We start from the raw sequence: 26,597 nt of genomic DNA, 5'->3' as shown, positions 1-26,597 counted from the left end.
TTGACTAATCTGTAGTCAACAAGAAAGTTTAAAAATGGCTTAGAATATGTTCCTAACCACCAGTTTTATAAATGGCTTTGTACAGTGGTTTGTGATTACTTTATTTTACATGGGATAATATTTTCTACTACTATAAGTTTTGGCAAAAGAAGAAAACTAAAAATTTACTACTGTACAGGAATATGATAGAAATAGAAGACAGTTTTATGTTTGTCAAATCTCTGATGAGTACCCATATTCAAGACTTAAAGTCATATTTCTTACTATGTTAGACAGATAGGGAAAACATAAAACACCATATGATAAAGCAACTATTCATGACTTTTTAAAATGTATTTATTATGTGATGAAATGTACTTTATTAGCTAATGTTTTGGTTTGAAATATGGGAGGCTGATCTAGTTAACAAATTTTCAAAGGCACCTACTGAAAAGCACAAATGGAGGGGGGTACTATTTCTACACTTTAATGAATGGTTGAACCTGTTTGGCATTAGTGCAGAGTAAATAAATCAACTCTATTGTAACTTGCTCCCTACACTTGAAAAACCTGTAACGTCACTAAATATCATCTATTTGTAAAGTGTTATTTTGGCAAATGTGATTTTAAAAAGTTTATTTGAAAAGGAATATACTTTCAGGAGATTCAATGTAGGTAATCATTTGTTTGAGAATGATAACATTTTGATACTACAGAAGCAAGTTTTACTGAAGTACCAGTGTTTTGAAGCACTAAGGATCTTCTCAATTAATGTTTTTCTGAATTATATTTGACCTCTATGTCAAGTATTCCTGGCATTGGTAGACAATTATGAATCTATCATTCCAGGAACTATTTTTTGGCCTGATGATGTTGGACTGAAATCATTTATTAATCATTAGGAGAGGGGTATTACAAATAATCTTTTGACATTTGTGGTCTTGTTCACTCATATGGGATGGTCATCTGAAAACTGAAAGTTTGAATTACTGTACTTTCACATTTTGTGATTTCATCTTGCATTTTAGGTTGCCTTGCATTTCCCAATTGCTCACTGCTAATTCCTGCATTTCAAGGAATTGGGGCCCTGAAATATAGGAAATGAGAAATTGAGATGGTCTTCAATTACTTTCTGCTGGCATGTTGCTTGGGCCTAGGTGAGAACTCTTGCCCTAGTTATCTGATGATGCGGATAACTGGGACCTGGGATCCTAGGACCCGTGGATCCTGTAGAAGAATAATAGCTTTTATACATCATTTCAATAAAATTTGAGTATAATCAGTAGGAATGCTTCAGAAATATGGAGAAAAACAGTTTGGGACAAGCCAGTTAAAACAATAAACATCAGCAGAGTAAAATCCCTTATAGATTAGAGGAAAACAACATTGTTTTTTTTTTACCATGTGAATTCAGAAACCAAGAATACTTAGAATGTATCACAAGTTTATACCGAAAACATTGCATTGATACTTTTTTATATTCTAATATATATTCTAATCCAGCTTATTTATATTCCAATCTATTTATTGGAATAAATATCAATTTGTCAAATTATCAATTAATTCTAGTAAAATTCACTGTGTGAAATATAAAATCAACACATATAAATATAAAATATATAATTATATATAATACATGAAAATGTTTTGCATTGTTCTGTGTTGTTATGGTATCAAGGCAACTGTTTGAAAGTATTATTCCATTACCTCTACCTCAGTGTTTGGTAGAATTAGAACTAAAGCATTACCATTCGGAGATGTACAGCCTAGAGACAAGAGGAAACACTGTGATTAAAACATTACCAAATTACGGCCTAATAACGAGGAGAAACATATGGACTTCTCCTGGCGCTATGGAATATATTTAGTGATAGAAAATTAGTGGTGTAAGTTCTTGCCTGGTTGCATGGTAGACAGGCCAGGACATTAGGGAATCATGCATATGAACAATTTTTTCACCTTCTGGGCTTTAGCTACTTTTGAAATACTAGGGTGTAATAAACAATTATATTTTGAAAAAATACCTTCTAGTCTGAACATTTCTGTCTGAACTGTTCGTCTCTCTATGATCCCTTGTAACTAAGATTAGTTTTGCTCCAGTTAGACAATCTATGCTATCAGGGTAAGATATTCTGGTTGGTCTGTTCCTATATGGAGCAAGGGTAAAGGGTCAGGGAGACATTTGTGCCAGTAAGCCCTAAGTCATTTGGGAAATTTTATGCTGCCGAAGTTTAGAAGTAGCTCTTACGTAAGGCTTACTTTGAATCCATTAGCTCCACAAAGCTAAATCAGTTGATAAATAAGTATTTGAAAAGCCATCACCTTTGGACCTAGCTATAAAGGCTTCAAAGTATGATCAAATTTCAAATGAAAAAGACTTAAAATAATCATTGATAAAAATTGCAAATGTGAGCAATCGAACAAACAATACGTTTTTTCCACCATACACAGAATTTTACAGAAATAAGATGAATAGAAATTTTGGGAACAATAAGGTTTCCTTGTTACAAATAGGCAACCAAGGATATATGCCTGTCTTAAGATTGCATCATTAACTACTTAAATTTACAGGGTACTACATTCTTCAGCAGAACGTCTACCCGAATTACAATACAGAATTTTACATGGTTCTTGTACAAGGATGATATGAAAATTTGTGAAGTATTCCATATTTTTCATTCTTCAGATGCAAGAAATTAAACAGTAATTTAAAAATTGATTACAAATATACAAGTGTAATAATACATGTAATTAATAGAAATAAAAGTTAGTTTGACATCAGTGTATTCAATCTTTACCTTTTTAGAAAGGCCTTTACATAGCATAACTTTTATAAAAATTTTGAAATATGATAACATTGTCATTTTATCCCAAAGAAATAAAATTCTATAAGGACCTAGGAATTAAAGAAATCTTAAACTGTTTCTATATGGAATGCAATCTGAAAGGCCACATTTATTAATGAACCTATATATTGTAAAACAATGTCGAATTCAAAGTATTATATCTAGGGGAGAATGAAATAGATTATGGACATTATACAAACAGAATACTAAATATTTTAAAATATACTGTTTCAGACAAGCAACAGAATTATCTTTAGTTTCTGTACTACTCATTTCAACAGATAACTTAAAATTATTTCTGATTAAAAAATCACAAAAATCATTATAGGTGTATAAAAACAACTCAAATATATTTTGATATCAAAGTCAGGCAGTTCACTTGGAAGAATACCATGGAATCCATGAATTTTTAAAGTAAGATATTGCTGTTGTATTGTAAAAATATTTTGTATGGACACATAGGATGGACTGGCAATTTTGAAATTTAAGAAACTTACCCAAACCATTAAGATTTAGGAGAACAATTTGTACAGCCTTCCACAACTTCAAAGAGGTAGTGATACATAATTATTCTTTTGGCAATATCAAATGCAGTTTCTTCCAAGTTGTGCTTCAGACCTGGTTTGATATAATGGTTCAACAGAAGGAGATCTAGCATAACATTGCTATTTCTATTCTCAGCAGAAAGATGCAAGGGGCTCAAGAAGCCTTTAGTTTGGCCATTTGTTTCTGCATCATGATGAAATAAAGAAGCCACTCTGGTATTATTCCATGTATAAGAACTGTTCAGGGTTGTCCAGACATTCACAATTATTGCACGAATATCTTACCTTGAGCCACCAACTCATGGACAATATCTAAGTGTCCACTGTAGGCTTCTCGATGAAGAGGGGTATATTCATCGTTATCCCTAGCATTCACATGAGTGGCCTTTTTGGAAAGTAGTCTCTACACTGTATGAAGGCAATTATTTTCGTCAGACCAAAGAATAAATTTACATGAATACTTCTCCATTTTTCTCTTGCAATTGATACCATTTGTTACTTTTTCATCTTGTTCCTCATCTTCATCAGAATTGCCTAGCCAGAGATTTTGAGTGCCAGTGAGAATGAGGTGTCCATGTATTTCTCCAATAGTTCACATCAGATGAGCTGGTCAGAAAAATCCAGTAAATTTTCTGCATCTTTTTTTTTTCACTATTATTTATTTTCTCCTTTTTAATTTTTACTATTCTAAATTATTCTAACTGGAGAGTAGGGAATTGGTAGAGAGCAAAGATTTTCCTCCGTATTCAAAGGTACAGACTGAAAATGAGGATCCGTGGTGTCTTCATGTGCAGCTTATTCTAGGAATGAGAAAATAGGAAATAATGCCTTCTATGTAAATGAACTGTGAAATGGCAGAGCAGAAAGTGAAATGATGCAACCAAAAATATAAAAGCAAAATAAATTAAGATAATTATGGAGCAATCATATTACCTATGAGAACCATGAAAGGGAGAGAGGAAGAGAGAGACAGATCTGAAATGATCTAGCTAGCCACAAAATCCATCCCTCTGATCAATTTATAGAACAAATAATTTAATTTTTTAAAAGAGATGGAAATAGAATTTAAGATCAGATGTCTCCATTGTTTTTAATTATATTTTTATTATCCTAAATACTTGGACAATGGAATTTCCATTCAACAAATTAGTATTTTTTTAAGTATAATGTATCTTTATATAACTTTTCCACACCCTTCCAAACCTCACCCCACTTTAATTTTTTCTAGTTTCATACTATCTGCATTGAATATTATACCTTCACTCTCTTCCTCCATAACTCTCTTTATTCCTTCCTTTTGACTTCCCCTCACATCTTCCAAGTGATAGTTTCCTGATATATATTTTGTTGGATTAAAACTTCAATTTTATAAGAAATTACACCTTTGAAATACTCCTCTGTAAATAGCACGCTTTGGTTAATATATTTGTGTAAACCTGTATGAAGTTCTAGCTTCCAAATATGAGACAAAACATGGGTCTTTTGTGTGTCTGGCTTAGTTCACTTAGTGACTTAGTTCACTTAATATATTTTTAGATCTATCCATTTCGTTGCAAATAATGTAACAGTCTTCAGAATGGATGGGTGCAATCAAATTGTGTATATGTGCCACACTTTCTCCAACCATCACTCCACCAAAGGGTTTGTTTCCGTAACTTGGCTACGGTGAACAGTGCAGCAGTGAACATGGTTGTGAAAGTGATTTTATTGTAATCTTTTGGTAGAATTCATCATTACCTTTATGGGAGCAAGCCTCTAGCCAGTTTTCCAGAATAAGAACATCCCTCCCTTCATCTTCATCACAATGTATTGCAAGTCCTCAAAAACACACTTCCCCCTACAGGTCTAAATAAGCTAAAACCACATTGTTCCCATAATTTAGTGAGAACCTTCTATGTACTTTCCTAATGTGGGAATGAGGGACATCACAAAGTAAAAGTAAGAAGTATGCAATTGAATTAGCTATTATCACATTTAATATAATTTTCAGCTCCAATTCATAGCCTCACATAATATTATTTTAATCTTTATTTGATTACTTCATCTAACCTGTAAATTATAACAGGTGAGTTAAAAGCAAAGGCAAAAATTGTTGTTTGATTTTGACACTCATGTGTGAGGTTGCACAACATGGGCAAATAGATGGATTGGAATTAATAGCTCTTATGCATTTTGTTAACGTACAGATGATTTTCCCAAACTGATTTTTGCAATTCGTATTCCATTCAACAACAAGAAACATGTGATAATTTCCTTTGTTTTGCTCCTTATTAACTTTTGTCTCCATTTTATTTTATAATGTATGATTTCATACTGTAGATACAAAAATATGTTAAAATATTTCTATCCATTGCATTGTTATATACATACACACATATATTACACAGGTTATAATGATAATGAATAACTTCAGTAACTGTACAATTTACTAAATTATAAAAACTATCGACGGCTCATGCCTGGCATCCTGGTTACTCGGGAGGCTGAGATCTGACGATCATGGTTTGAAGTCATCCTGGGCAGGAATGTCCAGGAGCCTCTTATCACCAAACAATCAACAGAAAATCAGAATTGGAACTGTGGCTCAAAGTAGTAGAGTGGTAGCCTTGAGAGAAAAATTTCAGGGACATCATGAAGGCTCTTAGTTCAAGAAGTAAAAACTACCCAAATAAAATCTATTTAATTTACACCTGTGTAAGTAAAGTATGTCCATCACACAAATGCACAACCATGCTCATTTGCAAGGTAACTCTGTTTTGTCTGAAGTACCAGAAAATATTTTCACTTAAGTTGAAAGCATTGCACCATGGGTTCATTCTATCTCTCTCATGCATTTTCCACTCAAATATTCAAATCTTACAATTGTTCCAATTATTTAAAATCATAGCTTTTTACTTTAATACTCATAATATTAGAGTTTGAATTGAGTGTCTTGTGCCCCATAAATGGGTGTTCTTACCGCTTTGTCAGGTCTCCAGCACTAAATTATCTTGATTATTTTTCAGATACTTGTATATGATCTTGGGCTCAGTCCACATTATGTTATTCTTCCTGGAATTTAGAATATCAGGTGCATGGCATTATGTACACATCTTTGTCCAGTCTGGGCTTTAACCACTATCCTCACAAGAGTAGACTCCCATGTAGTCAGGATTTTCATAAGCTTGTCATAGCTGATATTTTTTAAGTCTTTGCATTTCCTGCAGGTTCTTCAGTACTTAATTAATTTGTTTTCTTGTGTTGTTCTTTTTTTCATTTGAATGTATGTGTTGAGTTGTTTCTCCCTTTTCCTTTTCTTTCTTTCAATCAAGTTCTTACCTAAAGTTCTGAGAAACCAATTCTTCTTTTTCACAATAGTCAAAGTGAACATGATTCATTCCAAAGCAATTTCAATAATATTTAAACACCTTCATATCTATGAATGGTATATAAATGATAAGTGCTACGAAGGGTCTTTTTATTTTCACAGCAGTCTTTGTCATACACAGACAGATCATGAAATATAAGAAGATAATAAAACTACAGATGCGAGCAAGGAGAAGAAAACCTATTATTAATTGTTTGACAGAGGCTTCCTGTCTAGTGAAAGAAATATGTTGCTTGATGCAGAATTTCACAAAATTATATTGCTTGGAAGAAGCTAAACAGTCATCTAATTCTACAGAATTGAAGGAGATAAATCGAACTTCTGAATAATTTACATTTGGTTCAAATAAAAGCATGCTTCCTAAAAGAGAGTTGACTTTAGAGAAACATGATGAGTTTATGTAAGTAGGTGCTTAGCTGATTTTGTTAATTTGTAAACTAATACAGGGAAATAGATTACAACAACATAAAAAAAGAACTTCGCATTGAAATACTCATTTGTGTGTGTGTGAGTGTGTGTGTGTGTGTTAGAGAGAGAGTGTGTGTGTACACTTGCATGCGTATACACGCACGTGCATGTGCAAGTGCTCATTCATTCATTCATCATTCCTGAGGCTTGATAGTGCCTGGGCACTCTCCCTATTCTTCTGTGACCACTTCTGTTTTTTTTTTTTTTTTTTTTTTTTGGAGATAATCACATTTATTTTCATGATTGGACTGGCTTTGAATAATGGTCTTCATATCTCAGCCTCCTGAGTAGCTAGCTAAGCTTATTCAGCCTCTAAGTAGCTAGTTAAAATTGGGCCTGTCCTTTATGTTTCACTGATCTTTTATTCTTGTCCTGAGGTTTTCACATGACTAAGTCATATATATGTGTAGTTGCTTTAAAAAAATAGTCTTACTGCGTGGCACCAGGGGCTCCCATCTGAACTCTTAATTATTGAGGAGGCTTGAGAACAGAACCCAGGCCAAAAGTTTAGTGGACTTCCTTCTCTATTTATTGCTGGGTGCATTGGATTATTTCCACCATCCGGCACTATCTACAGGATAAAATTGGAAGGACTACAGAATCCAGGCCAACCAAGGTAGGAATCTAGACAAGTTGGTGTGCAACTCTTATGCCATTGATAATGGGAAGGCTAAAAAGACAGATCAGGTGCATGTTCTTGTGGAAAGGGAACCCCTATCCTAAAATTAACCAGTGATATGACACCAGTTAACAAAAATAATACGCCAAGTTGAACACAATTTCCCACAACCAAAATAAGTATAAACATTAACATCCAACACTTAGTACAATCTGTTCTTTGTTCTAATATCAGCTTCATCTTAGTATCATATGATGTGACAGAATAGTTTCTTCATTAAACTTACTATATATTTAAAAAGACCTAGAAAATTCCTTCTCACTTATTAAGTGCAAACGAATGGCAAATTTCCTCATTTCTTACATATTTGACTACCACTATAAATTCATCTTTTGATTATTATTAATAGTCATATATTCTGATTTATTACTTTACTTTGTAACATTTTTAAATTTTGGCTTCTCTGCTGAAGTTGAAGTATTTAAATAGTATCATCAAATTATATTACTTGGGTAATTAGGGCAGTTTTCTAAAACGTTTTTAACCAATGGCTTCTAGTAATTCTGGTGGGGTTTTTTGTTTTTCTTTTTGTTTTATTTTGGGGGGGTCCAGTCGTGGAACCTGAACTCTGGATTTGGCACTGTCCCTCAAGGCTAGCTCAAGGCTAGCACTCTACCACTTGAGAAACAGCAGCACTTCCGGCATTTTTTTCTGTTTATGTGATGTTGAGGAATCGAACCCAGGGCCTCAAGCATGCAAGGCAAGCGCACTACCACTGAGCCAACTTCCTAGCTCCCTACGAATTCTTAATTGGTATATTAATTAGTTTATTGTTAATTTCAATTTAATTCTTCTGTAAAGGTAATGTACAGAGGGGATACAGTTACATAAGTAAGATGATGAGTACATTTATTATGGAAGGAACATTGTTATCTCTTCCATTGAATTTTTGCACACTCAAAAAAAAACTACTGATGTTTTTCCTGTCGCTATTGACCAATGGGAACATTTCTTTCTTTGTTTATGCATTTCTTACTATAAAATTAATATACAGAGGGTTTACAGTTACTTAAGTCAACTAAGGAGAACACTTCATTTTATTTTCTAAATTTCAAATTTTGAACTTACTTTGTTTTGTTTCTTTAGGCTAATTCTTTTTTCAGAGTTGGAGGATTTGTTAATTTAGTTTTGTATAATTTTAACACATGTAAATTATTCAGATATATATTTTGCTTTCAAAATAGTTAACATGTGAATATGTAAAAATTATTTTCTTAAATTTTATATGGTTTGTGAATTTAAATAAATTTATTTTCTTATAGTTCTAAACATATTTGTACATGTAACAAATACTGTATTTTCAAGAAGCACATACTTTATTTAAAAAGGCTTTATTCCCTGGTCACTTTATGGAAATATTTGCACTTGAGTTAAAAAAATGTTTGAGCTAGGCATAGTGATTTGTGGTGTCCATTTTCTAACTATTGGGGGAAGTGTAAATAGGGTTTGTAATTCGGAGAGACTGAGAAACTATGAGACCTTATCATAAAATTTCCAGAGTGAAATGATTAGAGATATAGCCATCCCTAGCAAGATATAGAGCACCTGGTTATCATATTCTAAATCTTGAGTTAAAACACTAGTAACATCAATCATTGTCAAAATAAAAGGACACATATTTCAAAATGTTTATTACTTAAAACTTTATTTACAAATTTCTCATGTCTTTTATTTCTTAATTTTCAATTTACTTAATATATAAGAAGCCACTCCCAAATTACTCAAGCTGATTCAAAACTTTGGCAAATTACCAGGGTATAAAATTAACCCCCCAAAGTCAATGGCTTTTCTGTATCCCAACAATGAGAAAAGTGTGGCTGAAATTAGGAAATCAACTCCATTTGTGATAGCCCCACAAAAACTAAAATACCTAGGAATTAGCTTAACCAAAGAAGTGAAGGACCTTTATGATGAAAACTTTAAAAACTTGAAAAAGGAAATCAAAACAGAACTTAGAAAGTGGCAAAAACTCCCACGCTACTGGATTGACAAGATTAACATCGTGAATTGGCAATACTTCCCAAGGCTATCTACAAATTCAATGCAATACCTATCAAAATTCCAACCTCATTCTTCAAGGAAATAGAAGAGGCAATCCAAAAATTCATATGGAACAATAAAAGACCCCAAATAGCAAAAACGCTCCGCAACTGAAAGAACACCACTGGAGGAATATCAATACCAAATTTCAAACTCTACTATAAAGCCATAGAAATAAAAACAGCTCTTTACTGACACAAGAACATACCACAGGACCAATGGAATAGAATTGAAAACCCAGAAATGAACCTACAGACCTAGAGCCATCTAATCTTAAATAAGGGAGCTAAAAAAATAGAATGGAAGAAAGACAGCCTCTTCAGTAAATGGTGCTGGAAAAATTGGTTAACTACTTTAGAAAACTAAAGCTAGATGCATATATATATCACCTTGCAGCAGAATCAACTCCAAATGGATCAAAGACCTTGGAGTCAAAGCAGACACTCTGAAAACATTACAGGATGGAATAGGAGAAACTCTAGGTCTCCTTGGCACAGGCCAAAATTTTCTTAATAGAGACCCGGAAACACAACAAATCAAAGGAAGGTTGGACAAATGGGATTGCATGAAGTTGCAGAGCTTCTGCATGGCAAAGGACGTAGCTAGCAAGATCCATAAAAAGCCCACGGATTGGGAGAAGATCTTCAATAGCCATACAACGGACAAGGGTTTCATATCTAAAATATACTTGGAACTCAAAAAATTAAATCCCAGAACAACAAATCCTCAAAGAAATAACCACCCAATAAAGAAGTGGGCTAAAGGCTTAAAGAGAAACTACTCTGAAGAAGAAAGAATGATGGCCAATAGACACATGAAGAAATGCTCAATGTCCCTAGCCATAAAAGAAATGCAAATCAAAACAACACTGAGATACCACCTCACACCCGTTAGAATGGCAAACATCAAGAACTCTAATAACAACAGACGCTGGAGGGGATGTGGAGAGAAAGGAACCTTACTTCATTGGTGGTAGGAGTGTAAACTTGTTCAACCACTTTGGAAAGTAATATGGAGGTTCCTCAAAAGACTTCACATAGAGCTCCCCTGGGTCATAGGGGAGCAATCCCACTTTTGGACATTTACCCAAATGTTTACAAACAAGACCACACTAAAGCTACGTGCACAACTATTTTATTGCAGCATTATTTACCATTGCTAAGTATGAAACCAACCCAGATGCCCCTCAGTAGATGAATGGATCAAGAAAATGTGGTATATATACACAATGGAATTCTATGCCTCCATCAGAAAGAATGACATTGCCCCATTTGTTAGGAAATGGAAAGACTTGGAAAAAATTATATTAAGTGAAGTAAGCCAAGCCCAAAGAAAAATAGTTTCCATTGTTTCCCTTATTTGCAATATCTCGTATATGTATGAGTCAAGCAGAAAAGGTCAGATAGGGTGATGTTAGGAAAATGAACCCTTAGATAGGTATTTAATTGCTTTTTCTCTGATGCATTGCTTTCTAACGCATTTATAAGATTATTTCTTTGTTTCTTTGTATGTCCTTCTCCCACAGTGTAACCCCTGCTTTCACTGTATTTGATGTCGGTATAATTTGTGGCGGGGGAGGGGTAGAACAAGTGGTTTAAATAAGGATACAGGTGGACCCATTGCAACAATGAGAAGTACAAGTTTTCATGTCAAAAACGAACTTTACAACTTTGGTGCCGAGGGGCTGGGGGAGGCTGGGGAGGGATGTCAAGGTAAACAAATGAGGAAGCTACAATGCTTGATAAGAAATGTACTCATTATCTTGCCCATGAAATTGTAACCCCTCTGTACAATATGTTCACAATGAAAAGTAAAAATTTAAAAAAAGAATCCAAGAATCTTGTGACTATTTTATTTCTACTAAACTTTTAAATAGTATGAGCAATATTATGATTTCATATTTTAAAATAATTTTACTATTTGTGGAAATTTCCTGTTTAATATGATAATAATAAATGTGTGTATGTGGTGTGTGTGTGTGTGTTTATGTGTTTTTTTGTGTGTGTGCTTTGTGTGTACTTTGTAATGCTTGGGAGATCACACAATTGCTTCACATATGTTAGGCCAATGGTTTACCTCTGAGCTATACTATCTAGTTATAATACAAATTGTATTTTAAATTATGACTTTGAAATTTTCATTCCTGGTATGTTTTTTCAAAATTATGTATGATAAAATGTGATCCATCTTCTATCCACGTTAGCAGTTGTTATTGTTATTCTTTCTCTTATTTATTTGGAAATTAATTATATTCCTAGTACAGCTTCTTTACATTATAACAGCTCTATACAATGCTTTATTTTCTATTTTATTTTTCCCATGTTATCTGACTTTCAGTCCAATCTATCAGGTGGATTGAAAAGAAACTAGATTCAGGACACTTTATTTTTCTCCTTCTCTTCTCTGATTTCTTTCTGTATTTTTGAAACAATACCAATGACATAGAGCTCCTCTGTGGTCCACCATTCTTCTCCCTCTCACTCTGTTCTGCAGTGCAGCTCAAGTAGTTATCATTCAGCTTTATTATGCTGTACTACTATCTAAATCTTAACTCATTCCTAAGTTAATTTTAGTTGCATTGAGCAGTCTCTAAGACATTTTCTATATATAATATCAGGGGTTTGTATTTTCCCAAGGTGTGAAATATGAGTGACTATCAAATATTTAGATATCTCTGTAGAATATTGGTCCACCTGCTCAATAATCTCATATGTAAATTCAAGGAATACAGGTCAGTCAGAGAAATCTTGTAAAATGGTGTAGCTTGAGCCTTCATAATAGCTTTTAATAGTATTACCATGTTTAGTAGTGAAGACAACATAGTTCTTCTATAAGAACAGACACATAGAAGAAGGTAACAGATTTGTCAGAAATAAATTCTTAGTTTTATGATCCACAGATTTTGGAAAGGATGCTATGACTTTATGAAATAAAAACAGAAAATTAAATGGTTGTGTTGGCACTATTGCCTCTCTACATTTAAAGAATGATCTTAGACTACTACCTCAATCCTTTGTTTGTTTGTTTGTCTGCCGGTCATGGGGTTTGAACTCTGAGCTTGGGCGCTGTCCATGTGCTCTTCAGCTCAAGGTGAGCACTCTACCACTTGAGCAACAGTGGTTTATTGGAGATAACAGTCTCATGGACTTTCTTGCCCAGGCTGGCTTTAAACCACGATCCTCAGATCTCAGCCTCCTGAGTAGCTAGGATTACAGGCATGAGCCACTGGCACATGGCCTACCTCAAACCTTATAAAAAATGATTATCAAACTAAATGTGAATTGTAAAAACCTATAAAAATTAAATGTAAAAATTCATGACATTGTTCAGTAAAGGTTTCTAAAAATTTGACATGGAAAACATTAGGGGCTAAAGAAAAGCAAGCAGTGGATTATATCAAGTGATAACATTTCATAACTCAAGGGACAGTATAACAGAAATGAAAACATATCCAACAGAGGGTACAGATTTGTTAATGCTACAAAGTTAATGCTATAGTGATTCTGAAACTTAAGTATTTTTCTATCTTCTAATTCTATATAAATTTTTTCCTGAATAAGATATTTCTTTAAATAACATATGTAATTTAATAGTCAATAGGAGGAACATATGAAATAAGCTCCCCTTTAGTGTCTAAGAAATAATAAAAAGAAAACTCACTAGTATGACCATAATATAAAAAGAGGACCCAAAATATAGTAATGCATTTGTGGATAAATTGATATCCTTCTCATAGTGATCGATTTGTATAATACTGCAATCATTTTAGCAAACAAGTTTTCAAATCTTCAAAAGGTGAAAGAATTGTACAGGATCCAGGTATTACACTTTTATGAATGTATTAAACAGAAGTAAAAAACTTTTTTGGACAGAGAATGTAGTTAATTGACAGTGAACTTGAATAGTATGTGTGAGACCCTGGATATGATCCCCAAAGACAAATTTTGAAAAGACACACTATAGAGAATGTATGCTGGGCAAATTCCTGTAACTGAATTTTATATCTATTTTAATGTCTGTTCTAAAATTTACAGCATTTCTATTTGAAGAAATACAAGTTTGTGAAAATTAGGCTTTGAAAACCTATGAAGGTACAATTCACTTCCAAAGCACTAAAATGTATACAATAAAAGGAGATATTATATTGTAAGTGAATTGCATGTCAGGAAAAAAAAAACCATTGTTAAAACTTCTTCACACAAACTGCAGAATTGCTAAAAAGATATTTTTGGTGCTGGCTAAATACTCTTTGTAAACTGCTGCATTTAAAACAAAGATGTGATTTCTGTTTATTTTGAGGGTGTTTTGTCCGTTTGAGTTTATACAGAGATAACTCAATCCAAAAGTATATGTGATAAGTAATTTTTATTATTTTTATTGTGAAAAAACTGTACAGAGGGGTTACAATTACATAGGCAAGATAATGAGTACATTTCTTATCAAGCATTGTAGCCTCCTCCTTTGTTTGCCCTTCCTATCCCTTCCCATCCTCCCCCGCGGCCCCCCCTTACTCCCCGCTACACCCCCCCACTGTTGTAAAGTTCATTTTTCGACTTGTACATCTCACTGTTGCAATGGGTTCACCTGTATCCCTATTTTTCCCCCATGGTTTCCCTTATTTGCAATATCTAGTATATGTCTGAGTCAAGCAGAAAAGGTCAGATAAGGTGATGTTAGGGAAATGAACCCTAAGATATGTATTCAAATGTTTTTTTTTTCCTTTCATGCGATTGTTTCTAACACATTTATAAGATTATTTCTTTGTTGCTTTGTATGTCCCTCCCCCACAGTATAACCTCTGCTTTCACTGTATTTGATGTCGGTATAATTTGTGGAGGGGAAGGGAAAAAATTTCTAATTAATTGAGAAACTTTTCTGGAGGAAACTTTTAGCAAATGACAGAAGACACAAATCTATGCATCTGCATTTTATGAAAGTCATATGTTACTTGTTCAATCCAATTGCTTATCTCTACTTTGCTAGGAAAAACGTATTCTCAAGATAAGAGCCCAAAGCAATGAAAAGAACAAAATACACAATCATCTTGATTTATTGGTGAAAGTAACAATAAAATAAAGCAATTCCACTTAAGGGAATCCAATATTAGTGTATGTGAAGATGTTGCTGAATGCCAATATCCATTAAATTTTTGGAATTTCAATTTCTACAAACATATGAAAACTAGAACAATAAAACAAATATAGACTTAGAGTGAACCAACCTTGAAATCATTTTCTTAATTGTTTTGAAATCACAAAAGAATTGATACTCCTTTGCTTTGGAAATCATTTAAAAACATTTATCACTTATGATAATTCAAATACCAAGCAAGAGTAATTTTATATAAGCATTGTAAATATCATTTTATTACTATTGTAAAATAGAATAAAAAATAGAATAAAAAACCACTCCCAGTATATGACCTACCTATCATTATTCTTAACTTCTAATCATTACCTAAATATCTTAAACAGTATAAATAGTCATGTCTTTAACACAGACGTAAATATTCTATACTTTTTTACTTAACATTTTCCAGGGGTATGTATTCATGTTTCTAAGAAATGTTCACAGCAGTTAAAAGATGCCTTTGTGAAATTAATATGATACAATTTGTTGTTGGTGGTGTTGTTTGCAAGGCCTGGGCATTGTCCCTAAGCATTTTTATGCTCAAAGACAGCACTCCAGAAATTGAGGAAAAGAGCTAATTCCTGTTTTCAGTGGTTAATTGGAGATACTAATTTAATAAGTACTTTTCTGTCTGGGCTGGTTTTGAAAACAATTCTAAGATCTCAGCACCCAGAATAGCTCATATTATTAGGGTTAGTTACCGGCACTTGGTTTCATGAAGTATTTTTTTTAAATTTTAATTATGTTTTAAGATGTTTGTTTCACTATGATTTATATCATTCTGCAAATAAATTTAGATATATGTATATATTTCTGATGACAAATAATCTCTAAAAATGTACTATTTTACACATAACATTTATATATATATATATATATATATATATATATATATTTGACAGACACCCTCTAAAATTTTCATGTTACTATTCTTGACCTTTTTCATTTCAAAGATATACACTCTATTTTTCTAAAGGTTTCCTAGAATAAAATAACTAATATTTCAATAGAAAGTAGAGTTTATTACTTTCAAGGGAATTTAAGATATACATATGATATTGTAGTAATATTTACAGTGTATTACTTGAAAAGGTTCTGCCCAAACTTAAATATTTGTTTGTAGTTAAGGAGAGGGAGGAAGTTAATTCATACTGATTAGGAATTTTCAATGCTTCAAAAAATCTATTCCATAATTTGTTATAAGCACATAGTGAAGCAACCTGATATGGTTTAGTTTTTTTTGTTTATTTGTTCAAAATTTCAACATGGATGCATGCAGAGTGGTAACATTAAAATTATTAATCAAAAGACAAATAATAATAAAATCATAGACACATATCCAACGTTCAATAATTAGCACTTATGATACTAATAATAATTTTGATGGAGAGGATGATGACCACAGTGTAGCCCGATAATGACGATGTTGTGATTGAAAAGGAAAAGAAAATCTTTAGATATCTTTGAAGCTAAATTTCCCACATTGAATGCATAGTTATAAACAGAGTTGGATTACATACAATAACAATAACAAGAGGAAGGCTGGGAAGCTGGCTCAGAGGCAGAGTGATGGCCTTGCCTACATGAGGCTCTGGGTTTGAATCCTCAGCACCACATAAGCAGAAGAAGCGGGAAGTGGCACTGTGGCTCAAGTGGTAGAGTGCATTGAGCTGAAGAGCTGAGGGACAGTGCCAGGCCCAGAGTCCAGGCCCCATGACGAACCAAAAAGAAAAAAAAAAGAACCAGAATAACAAGAGGAGAGTTTGAATATCAAGAAATACAATCACATAAACAGGTAGAGACAGTAAAAACCGTAATGTTATTCCAGCGGTCTTTCTAATGTATACTCACTGTTCTTGGTGGTATTATTTTCTTATAAATAAAATCATTTATTTCCGTATTTTGATGGACTAAGATGTAGGTTTCAACTTAGTGTGATTAGTTCAAATAACATTCTCATATAGATACTATTCAATAACCAATGTTTACCAATGATATATTAAGAACATGTTCTTCATGACAGCTATAAATACATGATACAATTTACATAATACCACTTACATAACTGCAGTTACCATAAAAGGACACAAGCTACAGAGCCAGGAGTTAAAATTTATTTTTATTTCTGCATGAAACTATTTCTGACTTTATACCAACAAACTCTATTTGACTCTTTCCTTATTTGTAAGCTAAGGTAGAAAATGTAAGGACTGTTTACTTTCTTTTTCCTTGCTCTAGAATTCAACAAATATAGTCTTCAATATTTCTAGTAGATTACATCCATTTACAGATGAGAAATATAAGACCAACAGTCAATGTTGTTAGTAAATAATGATACTAGAATTTTTCTCTGAGTTCTTTACTCTGTGTGCTTGCAAGGAGAGTCATTTGATGAAGGAGAGGACCAATAAGAAAAGACTATGGGGAAAAATGCATACTTTGTAAACAGTTGTTTTAGGACTGAGTGACTGGTGATGAGTATTTGCAATAGGCTGGTGTCAGGGGCATAAAAAGGAGTACATAGAAATTACATTATGACAGAAACTGAAAAAATCTTGATCATTCATCTTATCTATGGAAGGAGGTAGGGTAAGAAGAAATATAAAGTGTTTTCACATCTCTGTCTCCTAACTGTGTTAGTTACATTCTTGGTGATAAGGACTACAGGAGGAAAAGATGGATTTAAAGGAAAATAAACTCTCTGATCTAAGGTTTATGTTAAATAGATGCCAAGATAGGTCTATTTGAACAACATCAAAATATCCCCGAACATGAATATGAAATGTAATGATAAATTCAGGGACATTATTAAAGGGAAGAGGAAAAGGAAAGTTCTGACAAAAGTGTGAACAATGTGAGTACCAGTATGGACAAGATTGGAGGAAAGAGACAAATAAGGAAACAAAAAGGTAATAAACACAGATTTACAGAAGAAAAGGAAGGAAAGAAATTTCAGTAAGGAAATCTACTATTTGGATTTGAAAAGTAAAAGAACATAGACAAGATCAATAAGAACAGTGTTTTGGTGAAAGTCATATTGATAAAATGTTGAGATATGAATGTGAAGTCATAAAATTCTGGACCAATAAATTCAACAGGTTCTGTTGATTCTCAATGTTGGGAACAAATGCTTTAATCCTGACCTTAGAAATATTATACAGATATAACTGTCATGAACTTTTCTTAGAGGTATTCTGTGAACATTTTTGAAAACTTTATTTAGCCAGGAGATTGTAGATTGAACTAAAGCACAGACAAGCCTAATTTGTCCTACAGTTCCAATTAGTGACTCATCTATCCATATCAGTTCGGGATTTTATTGAAATATATTTAGATATGTTTGGATATCTTATCAGCCTACTCATTATAAATGTAGGACAAGTAACACCAAGTATTAAGTTGAACATACAGCTTTACTGATGTGACTGAAGACTCCTCAAATTGATTCTTCTTTAAAATAGAAAATGCTTCAATAGCTATTGACACATCATAACTGCCAAATACTCTATTGAAATGTAATTTTTGTTAGGTATATCTCCATGCTGAAATAACCCTGTCTATCAACCCGACACAAATTTGTATATGTAGGAAAGTGTTCTTATAAATTTCAAGCTTTTATTGAATGAAAGAGTTCAGACATTACCCTCACCACTAGGATTAAATGCCTAAAAAGATAAGACATTTTGCTTTAATGCCTTTCTTTCATTTTCTCATACACATTGCCAAGTTGTGAAGGTTTCTGTTGTAACAATAATACAATCATGACTTGTATTAAAACAACATCTAGGATCTAATGTTAATTCGGATACTTAGTAATTAGCTCCAAATTTTGTGGATATTTTTATTTCTTTAGGGTAAACTAATGAGCTCCAGGAAAATTTCCCTAAGGAGCCTTTCACTTCTAATATCACTGTCTCAAAATACTTTAAATTCTACATCATCTAATGTGGGCATAGGATTATATTGTGGAACTTTTCTCCTCAGAGAGTGAGTATTACTCTATTGCTTAACATGGACAAAGTACTTTCATACATAGACTGGGCATGTGCAAACAAGAAGTGGTAGTTGAACAATGTTCTTTGCAGTTTGTACAGATGAAATGGAAATAGAGCAACTATGAACTCAAAAGGAATGTGCAAAAAAGACAAAGGAACAAAGTAGAATGTGCCAAGAAAAACTGAAGTATAATTTCAAATAATGTGCTCAGGTGTGAGGGTGTGTTCAAAGTACAGTTTGACAATGTAGTTGGATGTCTTGGGGAAAAACGGCTTTAAACTATTCTGGGATAATTGTACAATAGAGGCCCCTAACTCTGACTTTAATCAGCCACAACCCCATCTACTTAGGGACTATTTTCCAAGTGCAAAAATGAAAAAAAGAGGGCTTATCACAGTTAGTGTTCAAGTTGAAGCAATGGCAATCACATTACTTTTCTTATAAGTATTCATTTATTTTGGAGCATTAGAGTAGGAAAAAGCCAAGTAAAATTCTGCATGTACCTAAATTAAGTGGGACGTATTATATTGGGATCTCTTTAATTTGGTAGTTATAGATTATATTTTTTTGTACTGTAACTTGGGAAAATTGTCTGCTGTCAGTTATTTTCTTCTCTTACCCTTATTTTGCCCTTCCACTTACATGATTATTATGTAAAGAGACATAATTGAGCTTGCATTTCTAAATTCTTCAAATTATCTGAACTAATTCATACTTCTGGCAGCCTCCTATATCTTTCTCAAGGGAAATATTTTGTCACTACCATTTTTATCCTATATGATATTGGATATCTTCCTGCCAAATTCAGTGCAAGATATACATTAGATTCATTCAGATATCTCAACACTTGTACCACCATAAAATACTGTTTTATTTGGAAATCATGACATTAGTATATCTGCTGAGTTGCCATCTGTCATTTTGAATGGCCTTAAGTGATACTTACATGCAATCATGTTTAAACCCATATACCACTCAGTAGATGAGGGAATTGAAAAAAATGTGTTTTATATATGTACGGAGGAATTCTATGCTTCCAATTCATAAGGAAATGGAAAAAGTTGGAAAAATCCTACTAAGAAAAATAAGCAAGACACAAAGAAACAGATTCCATGGTTTCCCTCATTTGTAAAAACTAGGAAATATCTAGGATAGTCCTAGCAGATGAGTAGAATGGCTCAATAGCTATGTATAAATGACCACAGAAAATGATTCTGAGCAAAATAAACTCCTAGATATTGAAAGAGAGGTTTTACTTTGTGGTTGTTTTTTTTAATGTACTATGTGATTTCTTTTTTCTTTTGTGTTTTCCTCTATTTTTTTGTCCACTGTTGTATTTGATTTCAGTATCCTGTGTATTGTATATACATTTATCTTCATTTGGCAAGGGAAACGTAACAATAAAATGGCCCAACAAAGGACAAAAGGAAAACCAATGCAATAGCAACACTCACAAGACAACATGTTAGAAATTTACTTTACAACTTGTGAGGAGTATTGGGGTGAAGGAAAAGTGTGAGAAAAATAAGGGAGGGGGTAAAAATTTTGAGATGTTATATATCCACTACCTTACAATTACTGCAACCCCTTCTATATATCACCTTGACAATAAAATTAACTTAAAATGAGCTGCATAATATATAATTTCACTGTATTGGTATAGTAAATATTATTCTATGTGTATTATCTTTTATAAAAATGAACATTTGGCCTGCTAATTTGAGTTACCTCTTTATTTATCGGAGGGACATCAACATGAATGTTATCAAACTATACAATATTGTCAGAATACACTTGCCATTATTTTTTAAAAAACATTATTTTAGTATTGTCTCATACTAAAACAGAAAACAGTTCAATTCTATGGAAACTACTAACTTTGAAAACTCACTAATTGTTAAGAGGACAGAATATATCTGTTCCTCAACATTCCTATGACTACTAACTACTCATTTTCAAATTCTGAACATGCCATACCAGAGACATTCAAAACAGTAACTGTTTGCATTTTAATTAATTCAGCAATAGATGCAGTTTCCAATGAGGCATTACATATTTAAAAGTCAACAGGAAAAATAGACACGTTCTGGTAGAGGATAACACTAGAAGTATCTATAATAATTAATTCCTTAAGAGTAAACATTTCTTCATCAGAGTAAGCTATTATTTCTATGACAATGAATCCCAAGTTTTCTTAAATAAAGTCATTCTAGCCCAACAATTTCCAACATGTAAGGTGCACCTTAAAATTCCCTAAATTTACAACATGACTACTTTATCACTATAGTGAAAAAATACTACACTTATCCTAATGTGATGCCCTTCCTATTGTGGCAAGAATACTACACTAAACTTTGCTACATCATTTTCACCGCAGTGGTATTTCTGAGATCAGAACACTTGCAAATATTATTTATTTTTATTTTATTTTATAATTATTATAAATATATATTATCTAGCATAGATATTCAGGAGATCTGTATATGTTAATATTAAGATTTGAAGATTATGGTTGAAAGCCCACCCAGGCAGGAAGCTTCTTTAGATTCTTACCTCCAATAAAGTCATAAGGAAAAGCCAGACCCAAGAGGCACTGAGGTTCAAATGGTAGAGCAGTAGCCTGGAGCAAAAACAGGCTCAGGGACAGTGCCCAAGCCCTGAGGTTAAGCCCTAGGAAAAACCAAGCAACAAAAACAAAATAAAAACAAACCTCAAAACTAGCATTTTTCTCATTGTACACAGAGGTACATAATTAAGAAAATTTCTTCCTGTGTTATGTATAGGTAGAAAAAAAAGATGTCACACAATTACTCTCTTTATACCACATTACACCAAAGTCTCAAAAGATTGCTCCTTTTCTATATAAATTAATATAATCAATTTGTTGACAGTTTGTCTAGATTATTCACATTATCTTCTTACACATGAACTGTTGGAATTATATATTAACTAAGTTCTTATTATACCTCCCTTGAAAGAATATTATATTTTATTTATGAAGGTCCGGTTGTGGGGCCTGAAGTCTGGGCCTGGGCACTGTCCCTCAGCTCTTCAGCTCATGGCTAGTGCTCCACCACTTGAGCCACAGCACCACTTCTGGCTTTTTTCTTTTTGCTTATGTGGTGCTGAGGAATCAAACCCAGGGCCTCAGGCATGCAAGGAAAGCGCTCAACCACTGAGCCACCTTCCCAGCTGAAAGAATATTCTAGTCAATTAGAATGCCAGACTAATTAGTGAATTTGTAAATTAAATTTTTTACTTGAAAAGAATTTTGTAGTATCCTATAGAATATTAAATCACAAACAAAAAATATCTATTTTAACTCTAAATTCTAATTTAACCAGGTCTACAAAGTCCTACATTACATGAGCTTTCCTATTTCATCAGGCTTAAACTTTTGTAATCTTTCATCATTTCTTGGGACTCTAACAGAATGATACTTTTTCAAATTTTTGGTTGGGAATCATGAGCTCTCTTGCATCTAGAAATGTTCTGTAATTAAGACAACATTTAAAACACAATTGAGGATTATATATGAGTTGCATTTCAATAGGAAACTTGACTTCTCAAAGCATAATGACAAAATTAGCCCAAATTTCCAACTGTGTATTCCTTTCTTGTTTATTTTTTATTCCTTTCTTGTTTGGTTTTATTGAGACAAAATTATAGTCTTCAAGTTGGCCAAGTTTCTGATCAGCTCACATAACTTGGGAGTGGAGTCCATGGGGTCCATTAAATACAAGATCATGTCATTTTCATATTTTTTTACTTTTTTGCTATTTTTAAATTTATTATTTTTTATTTGGAAAAATTGTCCAGAGGGATTAAAATTACCTGGGCAGGATAATGCGTACATTTCTTCTGAAGCGTTGTATCCTCCTACATTGTTTCCCCTTCCCATCCCTTCCCATCCTCCTCCCTTGCCCCCATCCAATCCTCCTCCCCACCACCAAAGTTGTAAAGTTCGTTTCCGATATAATGACTTGTATATCTCATTGTTGCAATGGGTCCACCTGTATCCCTATTTAAACGATTTGTTTTTTCCCTTCCCCTCCACAAATTATACTAACATCAAATACAGTGAAAGCAGTGGTTATGCCGTGGGGGAAGGAATACAAAGCAACAAAGAAATAATCTTATAAATGTGTTAGAAACAATCCCATGAAAGAAAAAAAAAGATTTGAATACATGCCTTAGGGTTCATTTCCCTAACATCAACTTAGCTGACCTATTCTGCTTGACTCAGACATATACTAGTTACTGTAAATAAGGGAGATTATGGGACCTATGTATCTTTGGGCCTGGCTTACTTAAGTTAATATAATTTTTTCCAAGTCTTTCCATTTCCTAACAAATGGGGCAATGTCATTCGTTCTGATGGAGCCATAGAATTCCATTGTGTATATATATCACTTTTTCTTGATGCATTCATCTACTGAGGGGCATCTCGGTTGGTTCCATATCTTAGCTATGGTAAATAATGATGCAATAAACATAGTCGTGCTGGAAGCTTTAGTGTTGTCTTGTTTGTGAACATTTGGGGAAATGCCCAAAAGTGCGATTGCTGGGTCATAGGGGAGGTCTATGTGGAGTCTTTTGAGGAACTTCCATATTGCTTTCCAAAGTCGTTGATAAAGTTTACACTGCCAACGACAGTGCAGTAAGCTTCCCATCTGTCCACATCCCCTCCAGCATCTGTTATTAGAGTTCTTGATTATAGCCATTCTAGCTGGGGTGAGGTGGTATTTCAATGCTGTTTTGATTTGCATTTCTTTCATGGTTTGAGAGTTTGAGCATTTCTTCATGTGTTTATTGGCCATCCTTCTTTCCTCTTCAGAGAAATTTCTCTTTAAGTCTTTAGGACACTTATTTATTGGGCAGTTGATTCTTTGAAGATTTGTTGTTGGGGGATTTAATTTTTTAAGTTCCAGGTATATTTTAGATATGAGACCCTTGTATGTTGTATGACTAGTAAAGATCTTCTCCCAATCCGTGAGCTTTCTAGTGATCTTGCAAGCTATGTCCTTTGCTGGGCAGAAGCTCTGCAATTGCATGCAATCCAATTTGTCCAACTTTTTTTTTATTTTTTTTTTGTGTTTCTGCGTCTCTATTAAGAAAATTTTGGCCTGTGCCAAGGCGACCTAGGGTTTCTCCTATTCCATCCTGTAATGTTTTCAGAGTGTCTGCTTTGACTCCGAGGTCTTTAATCCATTTGAGTTGATTCTGGTACAGGGTGATAAGGATCTAGCTTTAGTTTTCTACAAGTAGTTAACCAATTTTTCCATCACCATTTACTGAAGAGGCTGTCTTTCTTCCATTCTGTTTTTTAGCTCCCTTATCGAAAATTAGATGCCTATGGGACTGTAGGTTCAGTTCTGGGTTTTCAATTCTATTCCATTGGTCATCTTGGATGTTTTACATCATATTTCCCTATTTGGATTCCCTTTAAGTTTGCATCTAGTCTTATTGCCCCAGCTAGCATTCTAATACTAAGTTGAAGAGGAGTGGAGAGAGCAGACATACTTATCTCTTTCCTGAATTAATAAGAAATGCCTTTAACTTTTCACCATTAAGTATAATGCTGGCTGTAGGTTTGTCAATTCTTAGCAGAAAGAACAGCACTGGAGAAATATCAGTTCCAAATTTCAAACTATACTAAAAAACCATAGTAATACAAACAGCTTGGTACTGTCACAAGAACAGTCCTGAGGACCAATGGAATAGGACTGAAGACTCAGAAATAAACCCACTGACCTATAGCCACCCAATCTTTGACAGGGGAGCTAAAAAAATTGAATAGAAGAAAGACAGCCTTTTCAGTAAATGGTGCTGGCAAAATTGGTTGAACACCTGTAGAAAACTAAAGATATATCCATATATATATATATATATATATATATGCATATATACATATGCATATATATATAAAACACTCTGCATGTTAATCAAATCAAAATGGATCAAAGACTTCAAAATAAAAGCAGACATTGTGAAAACATTACATGAAGGATAAGAGAAACTCTAGGGCTCTTTAGCACAGGCCAAAAACTTCTTAATAGGGAACCAGAAACAAAACAAATCAAAGAAAGGTTGGAGAAATGGGATTGCATGAAACAGCAGAGCTTCTGCATGGTAAAGTTCATAGATAGCAAGATCAATAAAAAGCCCACTTCCTGGGAGAAGTTCTTCATGAGTCATAAAACAGACAAAGTCTTATATCTAAAATATACTTAGGACTCCAAATCATAAATCCCACAACAACAAATCCTCAAAGGAACAACTGCCCAATAACCTAGTGGGCTGAAGACTTAAAGAGAGACTTCTTTGAAGAGGAAATAAAAAATGTCCATTAGAGACATGAAGAAATACTCAATTTTTCTAGTCATAAATGAAATGCAAATCAAAACATTGAGATTACACCTCACTCCAGTTAGAATGGCTGTAATCAAGAAATGTAATAATGACAGATGCTGATGGGGATATATCTAAAAGGGAACCCTACTGCATTACTTGCAGCTGTTTAAACTTGTTTAACCACTTTGGAAAACAGTATGAAATTTCTGCAAAAGACTCCACCTAGAGCTCCCCAATGACCTAGCAACCCCACTTTTGCGCACTTACCCAAATGATCACAAAACTACCAGCACAACCATGTTTATTGCAGTATTAGTCACAATAGCTATGATATGGAACCAACCCCAATGCCCCTCAGTAGATGAATGGTTCAAGAAAATGTGGTACACACACACACACACACACACACACACACACACACACACTGGAATTCTATGCTTCCATCAGAAAGAAGTAAGCCAGACCCAAAGAAACATAGGACCCATGGTTTACCTTTCTTTGCAAGGATTAGTACATGTCTAGGACAAGTAGAGAAGATCAAAGCTAGGTACATATGACCATACAAGATGATGTTAAGCAAAATGTACTCCAAGTCAGAGACACAATTGGTTTTTCCTTTCTTTCTTTTGTTTTTAGTATGATTATAATGTACTCTATGATTCTATTGTACGTTATTCCCCCACGGTAAACTCCCTGTTTTCACTTTATTTGATTCCAGTGTTCTGCACCATATATATATATATATACACATATATATATATACATACATATATATATATGTATATACATGTATATATATATATATATATTTATATATATATATATATATATATTTGTAATTTGGGGAGTGGAAGGAATATAGCAGAACGCTTAAATGGGGATGCAGGTTGACCATTGTGATAATGAGATGTACAGGACACTGTGTCGAAAATGAGTTTACAATGTCAGGCAGGCGTTGAGGAGTGAGGAGTTGGAGATGTGGGGAGGGAAAAGATGGCAGGGGAAAAACAAAGGAGGAGGTAACAATGTTGTATAGGAAATGTACTCATTATCTAGTTCTGTAACTCTGAGCCCTCTGTACAGTATTTTTATAATAAAAATATATTAAAAATGTCTACCCGATATAAATTTCAAGTGCTGCCTTCAGAATTGAATTTTCTGCTTATTCTGGCTGTGGTTAGGTCCACCTGCCC

This window comes from Dipodomys merriami, unplaced genomic scaffold (assembly GCF_024711535.1).
Source record: "Dipodomys merriami isolate MVZ:Mamm:240054 unplaced genomic scaffold, mDipMer1.0.p SCAF_43, whole genome shotgun sequence".
NCBI classification, from domain to species: Eukaryota; Metazoa; Chordata; class Mammalia; order Rodentia; family Heteromyidae; genus Dipodomys; species Dipodomys merriami.
Note: the sequence above shows the minus strand (reverse complement) of the source record.